Source organism: Coregonus clupeaformis, unplaced genomic scaffold (genome assembly GCF_020615455.1).
Source record: "Coregonus clupeaformis isolate EN_2021a unplaced genomic scaffold, ASM2061545v1 scaf1846, whole genome shotgun sequence".
Classification (NCBI taxonomy): domain Eukaryota; kingdom Metazoa; phylum Chordata; class Actinopteri; order Salmoniformes; family Salmonidae; genus Coregonus; species Coregonus clupeaformis.
In genome coordinates this window covers 25,001-43,679 of record NW_025535300.1, presented here as the reverse complement: position 1 = coordinate 43,679, position 18,679 = coordinate 25,001, and the positions used below count along the sequence as shown (strand labels likewise).

At 47.1% G+C, this 18,679-nt stretch overlaps 1 long non-coding RNA gene across 2 annotated transcripts; it reads left to right on the top strand.

Annotated features, from left to right (window-relative positions):
* The first annotated feature begins 6,076 nt into the window (after positions 1–6,076).
* LOC121551476 lies at positions 6,077–15,847 on the top strand. 2 transcript variants are annotated; one of them, XR_006659882.1, is made up of 3 exons: positions 6,077–6,196; positions 12,374–12,478; positions 15,761–15,847. It is a non-coding gene; the product is annotated as an uncharacterized LOC121551476 (long non-coding RNA). The 2 variants fall into 2 exon arrangements; XR_005997068.2 differs by having other exon boundaries at positions 15,758–15,840.
* Positions 15,848–18,679: the final 2,832 nt, after the last annotated feature.

Sequence of the window (18,679 nt, the reverse complement as noted above, 5' to 3'; positions counted from 1 at the left end):
CTCCCCTAACTCCCTCCCTCCTCTGGGTCCTTGGCCAGCATGTGTTCCCCCTACAGTAACACTACTGTGTTGGACATCATACTGGTCTGATCCAGGCCTGTAGTGGACAGAACCCAGTCAACATGTGTATGTTACATCTCAGTGGTTCACAGGGACAGTGGACAGGACCCAGTCAACATGTGTTATCCCGAGTGGCGCAGTGGTCTAAGGCACTGCATCGCAGTGCTAGCTGTGCCACTAGAGATCCTGGTTTGAATCCAGGCTCTGTCGTAGCCAGCCGCGACTGGGAGACCCATGGGGCGGCGCAGAATTGGCCCAGCTTCGTCCAGGGTAGGAGAGGAATGGCTGGCAGGGATGTTGGTAGAGCATGGCGTTTGCAACGCCAGGGTTGTGGGTTCGATTCCCATGGGGGCCAGTATGAAAAAAATATATAATGTATGCACTCACTAACTGTAAGTCGCTCTGGATAAGAGCGTCTGCTAAATGACTAAAATGTAAATGTAAAATGTATGTCAAATCTCAGTGGTCCACAGGGCCAGTGGACAGGACCCAGTCATCATGTGTATGTTACATCTCAGTGGTCCACAGGACCCAGTCAACATCTGTATGGTACATCTCAGTGGTCCACAGGGCCAGTGGACATGATCCAGTCATCATCTGTATGGTACATCTCAGTGGTCCACAGGGCCAGTGGACAGGATCCAGTCATCATCTGTATGGTACATCTCAGTGGTCCACAGGGCCAGTGGACAGGATCCAGTCATCATCTGTATGGTACATCTCAGTGGTCCACAGGGCCAGTGGACAGGATCCAGTCATCATCTGTATGGTACATCTCAACATCTTTACATCTAAACCATGTTAGATTAGCAGTATGTCTGTCTCAGTCTCTTTTCTACATTGCTATGTTCAGGGAATATGTATATTCTCATACAATGGGTGGATCTAGAAACCATGTATTATAAGATATACAATATATTCAATATACCGTAGTCCAGGAGATGGATCTAGAATCCATATACTGTAAGATATACAATATATTAAATATACCTTAGTCCAACGTTTCTCAGACTCTGTCCTGGGGATCCCAAGGAATTTACATTTAGATTTTTGTCCTAGCAATACACAGCTGATTCATATAATCAATTATTTTATTATTTTAATGAGGTTTGGAGTGCCTAGGGCAAAAAAGTGCATCCCTTGGTGTCCCCAGGACCGAGTTAGGGAAACGCTGCTGTAGTCAAAAGGTGGAAGACCCTTAGCTTGTTTGATCAACAGGTATGTGATGTCAGTTAAAGACTAAACCATTATCTTGTTTGATCAACAGGTATGTGATGTCAGTTAAAGACTAAACCATTATCTTGTTTGATCAACAGGTATGTGATGTCAGTTAAAGACTAAACCGTTAGCTTGTTTGATCAACAGGTATGTGATGTCAGTTAAAGACTAAACTGTTAGCTTTTTTTGATCAACAGGTACAGTGGGGAGAACAAGTATTTGATACACTGCCGATTTTGCTGGTTTTCCTACTTACAAAGCATGTAGAGGTCTGTGATTTTTATCATAGGTACACTTCAACTGTGAGAGACGGAATCTAAAACAAAAATCCAGAAAATCACATTGAATGATTTTTAAGTAATTAATTTGCATTTTATTGCATGACATAAGTATTTGATCACCTACCAACCAGTAAGAATTCCGGCTCTCACAGACCTGTTAGTTTTTCTTTAAGAAGCCCTCCTGTTCTCCACTCATTACCTGTATTAACTGTACCTGTTTGAACTCGTTACCTGTATAAAAGACACCTGTCCACACACTCAATCAAACAGACTCCAACCTCTCCACAATGGCCAAGACCAGAGAGCTGTGTAAGGACATCAGGGATAAAATTGTAGACCTGCACAAGGCTGGGATGGGCTACAGGACAATAGGCAAGCAGCTTGGTGAGAAGGCAACAGCTGTTGGCGCAATTATTAGAAAATGGGAGAAGTTCAAGATGACGGTCAATCACCCTCGGTCTGGGGCTCCATGCAAGATCTCACCTCGTGGGCCATCAATGATCATGAGGAAGGTGAGGGATCAGCCCAGAACTACACGGCAGGACCTGGTCAATGACCTGAAGAGAGCTGGGACCACAGTCTCAAAGAAAACCATTAGTAACACATTACGCCGTCATGGATTAAAATCCTGCAGCGCACGCAAGGTCCCCCTTGTCCAGGCCCGTCTGAAGTTTGCCAATGACCATCTGGATGATCCAGAGGAGGAATGGGAGAAGGTCATGTGGTCTGATGAGACAAAAATAGATCTGGAGAAGGTCTGAATGGAGGAGTGGGCCAAAATCCCTGCTGCAGTGTGTGCAAACCTGGTCAAGACCTACAGGAAATCTCTGTAATTGCAAACAAAGGTTTCTGTACCAAATATTAAGTTCTGCTTTTCTGATGTATCAAATACTTATGTCATGCAATAAAATGCAAATGAATTACTTAAAAATACAATGTGATTTTCTGGATTTTTGTTTTAGATTCCGTCTCTCACAGTTTAAGTGTACCTATGATAAAAATTACACACCTCTACATGCTTTGTAAGTAGGAAAACCTGCAAAATCGGCAGTGTATCAAATACTTGTTCTCCCCACAGTATGTGTTTTCAGTTAAAGACTAAACCCTTATCTTGTTTGATCAACAGGTATGTGATGTCAGTTAAAGACTAAACCGTTAGCTTTTTTGATCAACAGGTTTGTGTTGTCAGTTAAAGACTAAACCGTTTGGTTTTTTGATCAACAGGTTTGTGTTGTCAGTTAAAGACTAAACCGTTAGCTTGTTTGATCAACAGATATGTGATTTCAGCTGTAAGTTGTGTGCTGGTATTTATAGTATATCACTGTGGCTGGTGGATGGAATGATAATGTTGTGTGTGTGTGTGTGTGTGTGTATGTGTAAGTGTGTGTGTATGTGTGTGTGTTTGTGTGTGTGTGTGTGTGTGTGTGTGTGTGTGTGTGTGTGTGTGTGTGTGTGTGTGTGTGTGTGTGTGTGTGTGTGTGTGTGTGTGTGTGTGTGTGTGTGTGTGTGTGTGTGTGTGTGTGTGTGTGTGTCGTGTGTGAAGCTGTGGTGCTCATGCCAGTACTGTCCAGTCAGATTCCTGCACAGTGATAAAAGGGATCAGGTTATTTCTACAGCATCTGGCTGCCTGGAATGGGTTCTATCTGGCTTCTACATCTCTGGTCTCTCAGTAGAGGAATATTCTGCCAGTAGAATAACCTTAGTGCAGTCAAACGGGCTATATTGTGCTTGCAAATTACCTTAAAAGCTTTGACCAAAAAAGCTTGCTGTTGTAATCACTGGACATTCAATTACAGTAAACACTTTTCTGTGATAAATCATCATCAGATAGTTTGTAAAACTTTGGTCTTAATAAGTGATGGAGGCTGGCAACATGTTTCCCTTCTGCCTGCTATTAGAAGTGATGGAGGCTGGCAACATGTTTCCCTTCTGCCTGCTATTAGAAGTGATGGAGGCTGGCAACATGTTTCCCTTCTGCCTGCTATTAGAAGTGATGGAGGCTGGCAACATGTTTCCCTTCTGCCTGCTCTTAGAAGTGATGGAGGCTGGCAAAATGTTTCCCCTCCACCTGCTATTAGAAGTGATGGAGGCTGGCAACATGTTTCCCTTCTGCCTGCTCTTAGAAGTGATGGAGGCTGGCAAAATGTTTCCCCTCCACCTGCTATTAGAAGTGATGGAGGCTGGCAACATGTTTCCCCTCCACCTGCTATTAGAAGTGATGGAGGCTGGCAACATGTTTCTCCTCCACCTGCTATTAGAAGTGATGGAGGCTGGCAACATGTTTCCCCTCCACCTGCTATTAGAAGTGATGGAGGCTGGCAACATGTTTCCCCTCCACCTGCTATTAGAAGTGATGGAGGCTGGCAACATGTTTCCCCTCCACCTGCTATTAGAAGTGATGGAGGCTGGCAACATGTTTCCCCTCCACCTGCTATTAGAAGTGATGGAGGCTGGCAACATGTTTCCCCTCCACCTGCTATTAGAAGTGATGGAGGCTGGCAACATGTTTCCCTTCCACCTGCTATTAGAAGTGATGGAGGCTGGCAACATGTTTCCCCTCCAGCTGCTATTAGAAGTGATGGAGGCTGGCAGCATGTTTCCCTTCAACCTGCTATTAGAAGTGATGGAGGCTGGCAACATGTTTCCCCTCCACCTGCTATTAGAAGTGATGGAGGCTGGCAACATGTTTCCCCTCCACCTGCTATTAGAAGTGATGGAGGCTGGCAACATGTTTCCCCTCCACCTGCTATTAGAAGTGATGGAGGCTGGCAACATGTTTCCCCTCCACCTGCTATTAGAAGTGATGGAGGCTGGCAACATGTTTCCCTTCCACCTGCTACTTCAATAGAGAGAGACTGTGTTTCACTGAAAAATTGTCTATTGTATAATCTCTGTTAGGAACAAATATTTTGGTTCCAGTCAGTGCTTTGGTTCCTGTGTCAAAAAAGGTTAGTGTCAACATTCAACTGTTCTTCCTGGGGAACCCACACTGTCCCAGAGAGCATTGGTCTGTAATATTCCAATAAATCAATGTTGTTCACTGGTGAGATGGAATTGAATCACAACGTTTTCTTATTTTTCTCTCTCCAAATGTTCCTACATTTGTTTATAACATTTTAGAGTCTAGAAACACAGAAGACTAATGATATATCTCACAGGAGTCATGGATCTCTTCTCACTACTCCATGATGGCTCTCTGCTCTGCAGGGGCTTATTCCCCCATCTCCAGACCCAGCTGGCTCAGGCCCCGGGCTGGCCCTTACTGGGCTGGCTGGCCACAGACTGGCCTCTCCTCTCCTCAGCCCAGCACCAGAGGGAACGAATTTCTGTTTTTCTGGGACGGTAATGTTTGGATTGAAGCAAGTTATGTCAAGATCATTAGATCCATTTATAACGGTGACAGGATGATCACATGCTACCATGAGTAATAAACAAGCTGTGTGTTTCAGTACTGGTTTTAGTCATGATCTTAGGTTAACTCCATGGGATCTTTATTGAACTATAGGGTATTACATCATCTGGAATATCAGGCAACACTGTGTATAACCATGGAAACTGCAACAACATGACAGTAACAGAGTGTCTTATTTTCTGTGAACCTGAACAGTGTATACAGTGTAGTTTGTTACATGTTTCATTTCTCCATCACATGATTCAGACTCGGCCCAAACAATGATGTAAGGTATTATTCTCCTATGTTTACTGCTGAATAATCTCCTGATTAGAACTTTATGAGCTGTCAGTGTGTGTATGTGACTCCCTGGTTGTGAGACTGGGTTAACCGCTTTACTCTTGACAGTCTCAGACCCTTTTCACACTATCATGCCAACCTGAACCCTACTGAGCTGGCTCAGATATCAGACCATTTTCACACTATCATGCCAACCTGAACCCTACTGAACAGGCTCAGATATTTTAGTTTCACATTGTCATTTGCAGGATTGTTCCAGCAACTATGGTGGTTGGATGCAGAACCAGGCCAGCGCAGCTGAGTTCAGCTCAGCTTGTCTCGGCTCGGTTCGGTTCAACTCAGTAGTGTAAAAAGGGTATTAGAGAGCGGTCGGAGCTGGCTGGGCTGGGCTGCAGGCAGAGCCCAGATGTTCCACAGATGATTACAGTAGGCTTCAGGAACGTAGTTCTGGAGGAAGAGGAGGAGGAGCGGGGAGGTGGGGGGAGAGGGGAGAGGGAGGAGGGATACTGCTGCTACATCAAACACCTCCACTGTATCTGTGGCCAGACAGCCTTTAGAGATGACATTTCACTGTAACACTACAGACCTCCAGACAGCCTTTAGAGATGACATTTCACTGTAACACTACAGACCTCCAGACCAGCGTTTCTTTCTGTGTGTGTGTGTGTGTGTGTGTGTGTGCACAGGAACCATGTGTGTGTGTGTGTGTGTGTGTGTGTGTGTGCGTTTACAGAGGGGTGTCCTGGTTATAAAGGGGAGGAGTCCAGCAGGTGGGGGATGGCTTAGATAGTTTATAAGAGAGCTGTCCACATCATGTTCTTCTACAGAGCTTCAGTCATACTGGAATACTACCACACACTGTTCTGGTCTGGTCTAATCTGGTCTAGTCTGGTCTGGTCTGGTCTGGTCTGGGGATAAACAGCTCACATCTCAGCTTCACAGTCAGGTAGAGTATCTACAGATAAACCAGCTGTAATCACTGGATATTAGGGATCAATATTCAATATTATATTTATTTACAGAGGAAAATGTTTTCTATTGTGAAACCATCATCCACTGGATATCTGCATGCCAAATGGAATGTGAACATGAACTAGTCTGAAAATAATGACTGTGTAAATAATATGACAATATAACTGTTATGATTTACCAGTATTAGAACCCAAATGCAGACAAGTACACCAAGCCAGAGAAGGTTTAACAGGTTTATTTAAAATGTTCAATAGTCCAGGTTTCCAATAATAGGGGAAGAGCAAGTCCAGGTTACAGGGAGGGTAACAGATCCAGGTCAGGGCAGGTGTGGTACCGTAATGTCCTAGTGTCCGTGGTGAGTCCAAAAGAGAGGTCCGGTAGTGGAGAGCAGGATGGTGGTGGCAGGAGTGAAGCGGAGGCAGGAGTCAGGGTTCCAAATATCTGTGGCACAGGAGAAAAAGTAAATAGAACAGGCCAAAACACAAAGAGCAAAAATAAACAGGTTGAGTCGACAGCGAGACTAACATGGTCGTCTTGACTATGATCTGACGATGAGTGGTAAGTTTGACCGGGTCTTAAAGGCTGAGGTGATTATGGTGAATGAGCTGCAGCTGGAACCCGACTCCCGCACACCAGACTTCACTCCTGCAATCAAGGACAGACAGAGGGGAGGGAGAGAGCAGAGAGAGGCTACCTAGCAGCAGTAGGCCTAACAGTACCCCCCTCTCCGGACGCCACCTGGCGGCCGGCGGGGTTTATCGGGGATGTAACCTATGAAACTCTCGGACCAGAGCAGGATCCACAATGAGCTCCTGGGCACCCAGGAACGTTCCTCAGGACCATAACCCTCCCAATCCACCAGGTACTGAAACCACGACCCCGGCGGCGAACATCCAGAAGTCGCCGGACGTGTAGACCGGACCCCCACCCACGATCCTGGGCGGAGGAGGGGCACGAGAGGCGGGCACAGAGGGCTAACCGACACAGGCTTAATCTGGGAAACATGAAAGGTGGAATGAACCCGTAGGGAGGCAGGAAGCTGTAGCTTAACCGCGCAGGGGGTTAACAATAGACAGTATCTTGAACGGTCCTATAAAACGAGGCGCCATCTTCTTAGACTCCACCTTCAATGGAAGGTCCCGTGACTTCAGCCATACCTCTTGACCAGGAGAGTAACCGGGGAGCCTGGGACCGGTGACGGTTGGCTTGCCTCTGCATGTACGCGAAGCTCGGGACAGAGCTACCCTGGCCTTCCTCCAGACCTTGAAGCAGCGGCGCATGTGGGACTGCACCGGGGGTACCGCCAGTTCCCTCTCTTGAGAAGGGAACAGGGGAGGTTGATAACCCAGAGCACACAGAAAGGAGACAAACCAGAGGAAGCGTTAGTCAAGGTGTTATGAGCATATTCCACCCAGGGGAGCATGGAGCTCCATGACCCAGGGTTAGACCCTGTGACACAGCGAAAGCGGTCTCCATCTCCTGGTTACGCTCTCTCGGCTTCCCGTTGGTCTGGGGGTGATATCCAGAGGACAGGCTGGATGTAATGCCCAAAGCTTTACAGAAAGCTTTCCACACCTGGGAGACAAACTGGGGACCCCTGTCAGAGACAATATCCGTGGGTAGACCATGAGAGCGAACACATGTTCAACCAAAATATCAGCCGTCTCTCTGGCAGTGGGCAGTTTAGGTAGGGCCAAAAAATGAGCGAACTTAGAAAAACGATCAATCACCGTAAGAATTACAGTCTTTCCAGACGAGGGGGAAGTCCAGTGACAAAATCCATAGCGATATGCGACCAGGGCCGGCTGGGTATAGGTAGAGGTCGTAGATGACCAGCGCTGGCCTGGGTGGAGTTCTTACTTCGTGCACATACCGTACAAGCAGCAATGAGCTCGAGTGTCCGCCTCCATCGTGGCCCACCAGAACTTCCGTCGCACAAAGTCAAGGGTCCGCGAAACTCCAGGGTGACAGGTAAGGGGAGACGAGTGAGCCCACTGAAGTACCTGGGAGCGAGCAGACTCAGGGACAAACATCCGGTTAGGAGGACCCCTCCCGGGTCAGCTTGATGATGTTGAGCCTGTCTAACAATCCCCTCGATGTCACATGTGACGACCGCAATACTGCAGGTAGGAGGCAAAATGGGTTCAGGGTTACTACCAGTATCAACAGCCGAATGAACACGAGACAGGGCGTCAGGCTTGGCGTTGCGTGACCCAGGACGGTAAGACAGAGAAAAATTGAATCTCCCAAAAAATAGTGCCCACCTGGCTTGACGGGGGTTGAGCTGCTTCGCTGACTGGAGGTAAGCCAGATTCTTATGATCCGTCCAAAGCGATGAAGGGTTGTTCCGCCCCCCCTCCAACCAATGTCGCCACTCCTCGAGAGAGCCAGCTTAACGGCGAGCAGTTCCACGATTGCCAACATCATAATTCCTCTCTGCCTGAGAAAGTTTCCTTGAGAGAAAAGCACAGGGATGCAGTTTGTTATCTTCAGGAGAACGCTGTGACAACACCGCACCTACCCCAGTGTCGGATGCATCCACCTCCACGACAATGGCGGTCGGGGTCCGGCTGCATCAGAATGGGAGCCGGCGAACGATGTTTCAGTTCTTCGACGCTGATTCGGCCCCTTCATTCCAAGCGAACGGTCGTGAGATGGAGGTGAGGCGGTGAGTGGCGCCGCAATGCGGCTGTAGTCCTTGATGAACCTCCTATAGAAGTTCGCAAACCCCAGAAATCGTTGAAGTTGTTTTGCGGGTAGAGGGGGCTGGCCAGTCCGTGACAGCAGAGATCTTAGCTGGGTCCATCCCAACTCCCCCTTGAGCGATGATGTAACCCAAAAAAAGAGGTCTCAGACACATGAAATTCACATTTCTCCATCTTCACAAACAGTTTGTTCTCCAACACCTTTGCAACACCTGGCGCACATGCAGTTCATGTTCCTGGGAGGACTCTGAGAAAATCAAATATCATCCAGATAGACAAAACAAACCGATTCAACATGTCCCGAAGGACATCATTGACTAGTGCCTGAAAAACAGCAGGGGCATTAGACAACCCAAAAGGCATAACCAGATACTCAAAATGTCCCAAGGGTGTGTTGAAGGCAGTCTTCCATTCATCACCTTTACGAATGCGCACCAGGTGATCGCATTTAAACGTAGATCCAGTTTACGTAAAGATGGTAGCACCATGAAGGAGGGGAAAAAGCAGAATTAATCAAAGGCAGAGAATACTTGTTCTTAATGGTGATGTTGTTAAGTCCACGGTAATCAATACAGGGTCTGAGGGTCTTATCCTTCTTAGCAACAAAAAAAATCCCGCTCCTACAGGTGACGAGGAAGGACGCATAATACCTGCCGCCAGGAGTCCCGAATGTAGTTCTCCATAGCCTCCGTCTCCGGCCGGGAGAGTTGTACAGGCGACTGCTGGGGAGCGGGGCTCCTGGCTGGAGGTCAATGGCACAGTCGTAAGGCCGGTGAGGAGGAAGAGAAGTAGCTCTGTGTTTGCAGAAAAGCGGATGCCAGGTCATGATACACGTCAGGAACATTAGAAAGATCCATGGACTCCAGTGGAGGTCGAGGCACAGTACTGGCAGGAGTCAGAGCAGAACACAAACAATTCACATGACAAAATGTGCTCCATGAAACAATTCTACCTGTCACCCAATCAATGTGTGGATTGTGTCTTATGAGCCAGGGGATACCAAGGACCAGAGGGGTCTGTGGGCAGTCGATAATATGGAATTGAATGTTCTCCTGATGATTTCCCGACACTCTAAGACAAACAGGAACAGTCTGATGGGTAATATGGGTCAACAATTGTCCATTCAGACCCTTAGCCTGCAGCGGACAGTCCATAGGGACAGTCTCCAAATCCATTTGTTGAGCCCACTCTCTATCCAAAAAGCTTTCGTCTGCACCAGAGTCAATCAGCGCACTAACAGAGAGATTCTGGAACTGCCACTGGAGGGATGCCTGGAGCAGAATGCGGGGAGAAGAGGAAGAATCCGCTGCTCGGCTCACCAAAACTTCTCCCATTAATGATGAGCCGGCCCTTTTTCCCCGGAACGAACTGGGCAGGAAGGAACGAAATGACCAGCTTCTCCACAATACAGGCAGACCCGAGCCTGAATGCGGCGTGCCCGCTCCTCTGAGGACAACCGTGCACGACCCACCTCCATGGCTCGGGTTCAGTGCTCCTCGTATCGACTCGGGAAGACACGGCTTTCTCCGTAGGGAAGATGCGGGGAGGAGTTTGTTGATGACAGACAGGTTGCTTGGAACTAACACTCCTCTCCCGGCGGCTCTCCCGAATCCGATTATCCAACCTGATGGTGAGTGAAATAAGATTATCCAGGTAGGCGATTCATCATATGACACCAATTCATCCTTTAAAGTCTCAGACAAAGCATTGATGAACACTCCTTGTAATGCCTCGTCATTCCAACCACTCACTGCTGCTAAAGTCCGAAACTCCACTGCCATCTCCGCCACACTGCGAGCCCCCTGCCGAAGAAAAACAACCGTTTCGCAGCCTCCTTGCCTCGTGCGGGGTGGTCAAAAACCTTCCTCATCTCTCAGTGGTGAAGGCAACGTAAAGCGTTGCAAATGTCCGACTGACTCTCCCAGACCGCGGATCCCCAGCACGAGCGGAACCGCTAGTAGAGTTGATAAGGTAGGCAATACGGGCTCTTTCTGAGGGCGTAGGTGAGGGGCTGTTGTTCAAACACTAACGAGCATTGAGTCAAAAAAATCGCCACGGTTCCCATGTTCCCGTCATAGCGCTCTGGAGCAGGAACAAAGGCTCTCTGATCTGGGCTGAAGGGGTAGTAAGGGCAGACACTTGATTGGTGAGTAATTGAACCTGATTAAGCAGCACCTGACTGTCCTCAGCAATCGTCTTAAACAGGGTATCATGTTGGCCAAGTAAAATGCCCTGATTGGCTATGGCAGTCCAAATTTGAGTGCACTCTGGGGTGGTATCCAAGCTACTGTCTGCTGGGTTCATGATGGTCAGATCATACTGTTATGATTTACCAGTATTAGAACCCAAATGCAGACAAGTACACCAACCAGAGAAGGTTTAACAGGTTTATTTAAAATGTTCAATAGTCCAGGTTTCCAATAATAGGGGAAGAGCAAGTCCAGGTTACAGGGAGGGTAACAGATCCAGGTCAGGGCAGGTGTGGTACCGTAATGTCCTAGTGTCCGTGGTGAGTCCAAAGAGAGGTCCGGTAGTGGAGAGCAGGATGGTGGTGGCAGGAGTGAAGCGGAGGCAGGAGTCAGGTTCCAAATATCTGTGGCACAGGAGAAAAAAATAAATAGAACAGGCCAAAACACAAAGAGCAAAAATAAACAGGTTGAGTCGACAGCGAGACTAACATGGTCGTCTTGACTATGATCTGACGATGAGTGGTAAGTTTGACCGGGTCTTAAAGGCTGAGGTGATTATGGTGAATGAGCTGCAGCTGGAACCCTGACTCCCGCACACCAGACTTCACTCCTGCAATCAAGGACAGACAGAGGGGGGAGAGCAGAGAGAGCTACCTAGCAGCAGTAGGCCTAACAATAACATCACATCAACTTCAGATAATATATTGATTCTGCATGTAACTGATGGCGGGTTATTCTGTGCCGACCTGTAGTAACAACTTCCAGTTCAGCCAATCACATAATGATGGTGTTTTATCTGCTTTTGCCCAGAGAGACTATTCTCTGATAATCACCCTTTGGGTCTGAGGGCTGGACTACAAAGACACAGACTAATCATCTACAGAACCAGGTCCAATCTCATCTATTCATCACTATGACATGCTAAACAGTTCAGCATCTATCGTGTTTTTACTGTGTTCTGCACCTGTTGTCACTGAGAGGTGACACTGGTTCCAGATCCTCACATGTAGGCTTGTCTATGTCAGACATAGTGGAGGGGTTGAATGAATTATGTTGTTGTTGTTGATTATGTTGTTGTTGTTGTTGGTTGTGAGGATGATGATGATGATGATGATGATGATATTGTTGTTGTTGATGTTGATGATGATGATGATGATTATGATGATATTGTTGTTGTTGATGTTGATGATGATGATGATGTTGTTGTTGTTGTTGTTGATGATGATGATGATGATGATGTTGTTGTTGTTGTTGTAGTTTTCCTGAGGAAGATGATGATGAGGAGGGTTCTAGCCCTGCTGTCTCTGCTCTCTCTGTGTGTCTCTCAGAAGTGGAAGCAGGAGACGTCAGAGTGGGATAGAGGTGAGGTAGACCAGATACAGTCACTAGTATGTAATCTACTTCCTGTATGTGTAGAGTCTCTTTGATAGAGGTAAGGCAGACCCAGACACAGTCACTAGTATGTAATCTACTTCCTGTATGTGTAGAGTCTATTTGATAGAGGTAAGGCAGACCAGACACAGTCACTAGTATGTAATCTACTTCCTGTAAACATTTACATTTACATCATTTAGCAGACGCTCTTATCCAGAGCGACTTACAAATTGGTGCATTCAACTTATGATAGCCAGTGGGACAACCACCTTTTTTTATTTTATTTATTTTATTATTATTTATTATTATTTTATTATTATTTTATTATTTTATTATTATTTTATTATTATTATTTGTAATTTTTTTATGGGGGGTGGGGGAAGAAGGATTACTTTATACTATTCCAGGTATTCCTTAAAGAGGTAGGGTTTCAAGTGTCTCCGGAAGGTGATCAGTGACTCCACTGTCCTGGCGTCGTGGGGCAGCTTGTTTCCACCATTGGGGTGCCAGAGCAGTGAATAGCTTTGACTGGGCTGAGCGGGAACTGTGCTAACGTAGAGGTAGGGGAGCTAGCAGGCCAGAGGTGGATGAAAGTAGTGCCCTCGTTTGGGTGTAGGGTCTGATCAGAGCCTGAAGGTAAGGAGGTGCCGTTCCCCTCACAGCTCCATAGGCAAGCACCATGGTCTTGTAGTCTCCCGAGTGGCGCAGTGGTCTAAGGCACTGCATCGCAGTGCTAGCTGTGCCACTAGAGATCCTGGTTCGAATCCAGGCTCTGTCGTAGCCGCCGTGACCGGGAGACCAATGGGCGCGCACAATTGGCCCAGCGTCGTCTAGGGTAGGGGAGGGAATGGCCAGCAGGGATGTAGCTCAGTTGGTAGAGCATGGCGTTTGCAACGCCAGGGGTTGTGGGTTCGTTTCCCACGGGGTATAAAAAATAAATAAAAATAATAATAATAATGTAAGTCGCTCTGGATAAGAGCGTCTGCTAAATGACATAAATGTAAATGTAGATGCGAGCCTCAACTGGAAGCCAGTGGAGTTTTGCGGAGGAGCGGGGTGACATGAGAGAACTTGGGAAGGTTGAACACCAGACGGGCTGCAGCGTTATGGATAAGTTGTAGGGGTTTAATGGCACAGGCAGGGAGCCCAGCCAACAGCGAGTTGCAGTAATCCAGGCGGGAGATGATTAGGACCTGTGCCGCTTTCTGTGTAAGGTAGGGTCGTACTCTGCGAATGTTGTAGAGCATGAACCTGCAGGATCGGGTCACCACTTTGATGTTAGCGGAGAAACGACAGGGTGTTGTCCAGGGTCACGCCAAGGTTCTTTGCACTCTGGGAGGAAGACACAATGGAGTTGTCAACCGAGATGGTGAGATCATGGAGCGGGCAGTCCTTCCCGGGAGGAAGAGCAGCTCCGTCTTGCCGAGGGTTCAGCTTGAGGTGGTGATCCGACACTAATATGTCTGCCAGACATGCAGAGATGCGATTCGCCACCTGGTTATCAGAGCGGGGAAAGGATAACATTAATTGTGTGTCGTCTGCATAGCAATGATACGAGAGACCATGTGAGGATATGACAGAGCCAAGTGACTTGGTGTATAGAGAGAATAGGAGAGGGCCTAGAACTGAGCCCTGGGGGACAACAGTGGTGAGAGCACGTGATGCGGAGACAGATTCTCACCACCGCCACCTGGTAGGAGCGACCTGTCAGGTAGGGCGCAATCCAAGAGTGAGCAGCGCTAGAGATGCCCAACTCGGAGAGGGTGGAGAGGAGGATCTGATGGTTCACAGTATCAAAGGCACGGATAGGTCTAGAAGGATAAGAGCAGAGGAGAGAGAGTTAGCTTTAGCAGTGCGGAGGGCCTCCGTGACACAGAGAAGAGCAGTCTCAGTTGAATGACCAGTCTTGAAACCTGACTGGTTTGGATCAAGAAGGTCATTCTGAGAGAGATAGCAGGAGAGTTGGCTAGAGGCGGCACGCTCAAGAGTTTTGGAGAGAAAAGAAAGAAGGGATACTGGTCTGTAGTTGTTGACATCGGAGGGATCGAGTGTAGGTTTTTTTTGAGGAGGGGCGCAACTCTCGCTCTCTTGAAGACGGAAGGGACATGGCCAGCGGTCAAGGATGAGTTGATGAGCAAGGTGAGGTAAGGGAGAAGGTCTCCGGAGATGGTCTGGAGAAGAGAGGAGGGGATAGGGTCAAGCGGGCAGGTTGTTGGGCGGCCCGGCCGTCACAAGTCGCAAGATTTCATCTGGAGAGAGAGGGAGAAAGAAGTCAAAGCATAGGGTAGGGCAGTGTGAGCAGGACCAGCGGTGTCATTTGACTTAATAAATGAGGATCGGATGTTGTCAACCTTCTTTTCAAAATGGTTGGCGAAGTCATCCACAGAGAGGGAGGAGGGAGGGGGAGGAGGAGGAGGATTCAGCAGGGAGGAGAAGGTGGCAAAGAGCTTCCTGGGGTTAGAGGCAGAGGCTTGAAATTTAGAGTGGTAGAAAGTGGCTTTAGCAGCGGAAACAGAGGAAGAGAATGTAGAGAGGAGGGAGTGAAAAGATGACAGGTCCCAGGGAGTCTAGTTTTCCTCCATTTCCGCTCGGCTGCCCGGAGCCCTCTTCTATGAGCTCGCAATGAGTCGTCAAGCCACGGAGCAGGAGGAGGACCCGGCCGGCCGGGAGGATAGGGGACATAGAGAGTCAAAAGATGCAGAAAGGAGGAGGGGAGGGTTGAGGAGGCAGAATCAGGAGGGAGAAGGATTTAGCAGGGGGAAGAGATGATAGGATGGAAGAGGAGAGAGTAGCGGGGAGAGAGAGCGAAGGTTGCGACGGCACATTACCATCTGAGTAGGGGCAGAGTGAGTAGTGTTGGAGGAGAGCGAGAAAAAAAGGATACAAAGTAGTGGTCGGAGACTTGGAGGAGTTGCAGTGAGATTAGTAGAAGAACAGCATCTAGTAAAGATGAGGTCAAGCGTATTGCCTGCCTTGTGAGTAGGGGGTGACGGTGAGAGGGTGAGGTCAAAAGACGAAAGGAGTCTCTTTAATAGAGGTGCGGCAGAACAGACACAGTCACTAGTTTGTAAACTACTTCCTGTATGTGCTTGTAGAGTCTCTTATGTAGCACACTTCAAGCAATATGTTCTATACATCCATTGATATTGAATAGATATTGTGTTCTAATAGCTTGTTATCTTCAAGACTGAACAGCCAGTGGTATAGTACAGTATAGTCTACCTTCTGTATCTGAGTGGTGAATGAACATTCCCATGTCATCTCCAGCAGATAAAAGCCAGACTAAGATCTGCTCCAACCTGACCCAGGTGCTGGACAACTGGAAGTTTGCCATCATCAACCAGGTGAAGGACCTGCTGATCAGCGATCACGCCTCCGTCCTTCCAGAATACGTCGGTAGGTGACATCATCCCACGTGTCAGAAAGAAAGAGAAAGAGAGAGAGAGAGAGAGAGAGAGAGAGAGAGAGCAGCGGGGGAGGGTATTGTGTTCAACAACAAACTACACATACCTCGGCCTAAACATCAGCGCGACAGGTAACTTCCACAAAGCTGTGAACGATCTGAGAGAGACAAGGCGAGAAGGGCCTTCTATGCCATCAAAAGGAACATAAAATTCGACATACCAATTAGGATCTGGCAAAAAATACTTGAATCAGTTATAGAACCCATTGCCCTTCATGGTTGTGAGGTCTGGGGTCTGCTCACCAACCAAGAATTCACAAAATGGGACAAACACCAAATTGAGACTCTGCATGCAGAATTCTGCAAAAAATATCCTCTGTGTACAACGAAAACACCAAATAATGCATGTAGAGCAGAATTAGGCCGATACCCGCTAATTATCAAAATCCAGAAAATAGCAGTTAAATTCTACAACCACCTAAAAGGAAGCGATTCCCAAACCTTCCATAACAAAGCCATCACCTACAGAGGGCTGAACCTGAAGAAAGAGTCCCTAAGCAAACTGGTCCAGGGGCTCTGTTCACAAACACAAACAGACCCCACAGAGACCCAGGACAGCAGCACAATTAGATCCAACCAAATCATGAGAAAACAAAAAAGATAATTACTTGACACTTGGAAAGAATTAACAAAAAAACTGAGCAAACTAGAATGCAATTTGGCCTTAAACAGAGGTACACAGCGGCAGAATACCTGACCACTGTGACTGACCCAAAGTTAAGGAAAGCTTTGACTATGATCAGAATCAGTGAGCATAGCCTTGCTATTGAGAAAGGCCGCCGAAGGCAGACCTGGCTCTCAGGAGAAGACAGGCTATGTGCACACTGCCCACAAAAGGAGGTGGAAACTGAGCTGCACTTCCTAACCTCCTGCCAAATGTATGACCCTATTAGAGACACATATTTCCCTCAGATTACAAAGACCCACAAATAATTCGAAAACAAACCCAATTTTGATAAACTCCCATATCTATTGGGTGAAATGCCACAGTGTGCCATCACAGCAGCAAGATTTGTGACCTGTTGCCAAAGAAAAGGGCAACCAGTGAAGAACAAACACCATTGTAAATACAACCCATATTTATGTTAATTTATTTTTCCCTTTTGTACTTTAACTATTAGCACATAATATGATATTTGAAATGTCTTTATTCTTTTGGAACTTTTGTGAGTGTAACGTTTACTGTCATTTTTTATTTTATTTTTTTTCACTTTTGTTTATTATCTACTTCACTTGATTTTACAATGTTAACATATGTTTCCCATGCCAATAAAGCCCTTAAATTGAAATTAAAATTGAATAGAGAGAGAGAGAGATAGAGAGAGAGAGAGAGAGGTGAGGTGACGGTTGTGTGAGAGAGAAGTGAGAGAGAGAGAGAGAGAGAGTGAGATGAGAGTGGCGGTTGTGTGAGAGAGAGAGAGGAGAGAGAGAGAGAGAGTGAGAGTGACGGTTGTGTGAGAGAGAAGAGAGAGCAGGAAAGAGAGCGAGAAGTTCATGATTATATACAGCGAGAACTTCACATTTTTTGCTTTACTATAAATGATTTGTTGACCTAACTTTTAGCTCATAGCTTGACTGCAGGCCAGTCATTGTTCATCAACGTGATGGATGAGTGTAGCGGTCCGTGCATGGCGGGGTCTGTACGTGTAAGGACCTCACTATGGAAAGCTCCAGTCAGAAAATCTGTAACTGCAGCAGCCTCCTGGGCCTGTAATCACAAAGCATCTCAGAGTAGTGAGGAGTGCTGATCTAGGATCAGTTTTAGATCATAATAATAATATTATGCTGAACAAAAGCATGGCGCAACATGCAACAATTTCAAAGAATTTTACTGAGTTACAGTTCATATAAGGAAATCAGTCAATTGAAATAAATTCATCAGGCCCTAATCTATGTATTTCACATGACTGGACAGGAGTGCAGCCATGGGTGGGCCTGGGAGGGCAAAAGGCCCACCCGCTTGGCAGCCAGGCCCACCCACTGGGGAGCCAGGCCCCCCCACTGGGGAGCCAGGCCCAGCCACTGGGGAGCCAGGCCCAGCCAATCAGAATGTGTAGAAGGATTACTTTTATACTATTCCAGGTATTCCTTAAAAAAAGGTAGGGTTTCAAGTGTCTCATGAAGAGAGTTGCCTTTTATTGTCCCCAACACAAGGTGCACCTGTGTAATGATCATTCTGTTTAATCAGCTTGTTGATATGCCACTCCTGTCAGGTGGATAGATTATCATGACAAGAGAAATGCTCACTAACAAGGGTGTAAACAAATTTGTGCACAACATTTGCGTGAAAAAAATGTTTTTGTCCATATCTTTTATTTCAGCTCATGAAACAGGGGACCAACAATTTACATGTTGCGGTTGTATTTTTTATTCAGTGTATCATGGACAGAGAGGACCTGATCCTAGATCAGCACTCCTCTCTGGACAGTGAACTAAGAGTTCTGCTGAGACATCAAAGACGACTAGCTAGCAGCCATCCAACCAGTCCTGGAGAGACTCAGTGTTCCTACTCTGGGCCCTGCAGGCAGCCAATAACACATCACGTGTACCAGCATGTTTGCTGTAAGCGTTCACTCTCCAATATCAGGCCTGGAAAGGCTGCAGTGCCGCACACAGTAACATAGCTTGACATTAAAGCCAGACATGTTTTCTCATTGATGAAGAATGTCATTGATGTTTAATGACGCTCTAGTTTCCCATGTCTTCTGTCCTGATGTTTCCTGCAA